This window comes from Canis lupus, chromosome 16 (genome assembly GCF_048164855.1).
Source record: "Canis lupus baileyi chromosome 16, mCanLup2.hap1, whole genome shotgun sequence".
Taxonomy (NCBI): Eukaryota; Metazoa; Chordata; class Mammalia; order Carnivora; family Canidae; genus Canis; species Canis lupus.
Genome location: NC_132853.1, coordinates 45,273,706 through 45,276,674, shown reverse-complemented (window position 1 = coordinate 45,276,674; position 2,969 = coordinate 45,273,706). Strand labels below are relative to the sequence as shown.

At 37.6% G+C, this 2,969-nt stretch overlaps 1 long non-coding RNA gene across 1 annotated transcript; it reads left to right on the top strand.

Moving 5' to 3' along the window:
* The first annotated feature begins 808 nt into the window (after positions 1–808).
* Positions 809–2,535, top strand: LOC140607552 (uncharacterized). The gene is made up of 2 exons (XR_012009525.1): positions 809–902; positions 980–2,535. It is a non-coding gene; the product is annotated as an uncharacterized lncRNA (long non-coding RNA).
* Positions 2,536–2,969: the final 434 nt, after the last annotated feature.

Sequence of the window (2,969 nt, the reverse complement as noted above, 5' to 3'; positions counted from 1 at the left end):
TTTATTCTGAAAAATTGAAGATAGAGATATGACAGCGAAATGTATCACGGGACCCTAGACTGGATCCTGGAAAGATAAAAGACATTAATGGGAAGAAAAAAAATACAAAACCCAAATAAAATCTGCACTTTAGTTAGTATTATGCCAACATTGACTTCTTGACTTTGGGATAATTTCATTATGACTATGTAAATGAACATTAGGGGATACTGGGTAAGAGTAAATAAAAACGTTCCTTGTGATTTTTGAAAAAATTTTTTTTAAATTTTCTCAACAATTTTTGAAATGAAACTCTGGTTCTAGACAATTTCTCCAGCACCGTTTACCAACCGTTCTATCTTGTCCCCAACCATTCTTGCTTGTCCCCACAAGCAAAATGCTTCTACTTGTGCAGAAATATGCTTGTAAGAGCAAGTTCATAACAGGTGCATTTATAGTAAAAAAGAAAACCAAACTAATTCAAAACCATGACTTAGATGTTTTAATGGTATTTGTGTATGTATACTCTGGCTTCACTGAGGGTCTTGAATCTGGAGCTTAATGCTTGAGTAGGTTTGGGAGAATTCTCTGTCTTTGTCCAGATACTATTTTAGTCTCATTCAGCCTCTCCTTGGCTTCTGGGAATTCCAGGTATATGCATGGTAAACCAGATGACTCCATCGCACATATTTCTTGTGGTCTCTTTCTTCTTATCTTTCTTCTTCTCTTTTTGTGCTTTAGTATGGATATTTTCTGATGACTTGTGAGCCCACTAATGCACTAATAGAGGTGTTTATAAACCCTTCCTACTTGTTGGACTTTGCAAGGATAGCATAGCTGCTAAAATCCATCAGCAGTTCGGTCTGCCTCTGCTGCTTCCCGCTGGGATTTCTTGGAGGATCAGTCTACACACAGCTGTTGAGGTATCCACTAACTATTTCAGGATTATTTCTTTCTTTTTTTTTCTTTTTTAAATTTGTTATTTATTTACTCATGACAGACACAGAGAGACAGAGACATAGGCAGAGGGAGAAGCAGGATCCATGCAGGAAGCCAGATGTGGGACTCGATCCCAGGACCCCAGGATCATGACCTGAGCCGAAGGCAGACGCTCAACCGCTGAACCACCCAGGCATCCGTCAGGACTATTTCTCTGTAGAATTTGCGGCTCACCCTTTGTGCTTACTTCCTCTCCAGGATTCATTTTCAGTCACTTATCAAAGCCATGAATTCTAAATACTGTCTCCCAAATTCAGTATGACTGTTACTTTCTGCTTAGGCTCTATTCCCAGAATGGGAAAGTATTTCCCTGAGGGGAAAAGTTGGATAAATATGGAGCTTGTCTAATATGTGTTCTTTCTTTCAAGAGTAACATCCTATCCAGTTTTTGTATGCTTTAGTTTTTCTTTGCTGCCTTTGAATATCTTTTTATAATTGCTATCATCAGGAAGGTTACTTTGACAAAACTATTTTGTCATGATTGCAACCAGCACATGCTAATTAGGATTTCAGGTGTACATTTGCACTTGGAAGAGTAAGATAGGACTTTAAAAGTTGACATGATCAATTATTTAGTGACTCAAATAAATAAGTGGGATTACAGTATTTTATGTTGGTATTAGCTTCAGATTTCAGGGTCGATACCATTTTGAATGTGTATAAGAGGCTGGAAAGCACATGGCTTGTGGACTTCTGGTTCCTTTGGCAGGAAAGAGCACAATAGAGCAGCAACCTGTCCCCAGTGCAGAGACTAAGTGCATTTGTAAAACATATGTTGACACTTAAAAGCTGCCTCTAAATCTGCAGGCATTATATTTTTGCAATCCTCATCTGTTAGAATGCATTTCCAGCCAGTGCCTGCCAAGAAGTTTGAGTCAGATTCTCGGAAGATGGAGACATCTGATGCCACCCAGGTGGCTGGAAATAGAAAGCAAACATTTCTCTATTCATGCAGGGCCACTGAACAGTAAGCTTCTAGAAGCATTCTGGAATGGGGAGTCCATGGATATTTCAAAGTCAGACCAAAAGATGGCACCCTTTGAAAATGTAGCTTGATAAACAAAGAGGAAAAATACAGAAAGGTGTTCTTTACATCGATTTCAGAAATGTAAGGCAGTAAACATCAAATGTAACATTTAAACATCTTAATGATGATTTAAGGGATTTTTTGTTGTTGTTAAACTGTTTTCAGTTTTGAAAAATTGGCAAAGGAATCTCATGTATTTTTCTGGGTAAGTTGGAGACATTTTACTATGTTCTCAAGAAAGTTGCAAACAAAACCTTTTTGTTGATATAAATAACAGGATGGTGTCTGAAGCTTTTCTCTTTTTCCTTTTTTTCTTTCATTCTTTCTTTGCTAGGTAATAATAGCTGCTGGCTAAAGAGTCAGGAAGTAAGATGAGGCTCTAAACCATGAGACTTTTTGCACTAATGTTAAGTGTAGATGTAGTGAGTTGACTACCTAATACCTGGCATTAAGGTTAATTATTTCTTCCCATCATGAATCAAGAAGGCCCAGTGTAAGACTTCAATTAAAATCCTGCTATGTTCAAAGTTGTAAAGCATGGTAATAGCTTTTCCTTTTTTTTTTTTTAATGATATATTCCCTAAAAGCAGTGATGTTACACTAAGTAGAGGTGGGATTCAATTTGTTGGACAGAAGAAGAGAAGAAAAAGAGGTAACTCTAGGGAAAAGGGTGATTTTTATTAGCAAGAAAGTACTATATGGGGGCATCAAGCTCCAAGCACCTTATGGGGAGACGTATAGGGGAAATACTCAGAGGGATACAGTTGCCAAGATATAATATCGCCGACTTTGCAACTTTTCTTAGAGCTGGTTGTGTTTCCTTAATTCCTAGAGTTGACCTTTGTTCTACACAGTTCTTAATTGTGGGAAATATTTCCAGTATCATTGATTCTCTGTACAACATGTGCTCACAAACAGGCGTGGATGATATGGATGGATTTGTCTTTCTATTCTATATTGAACA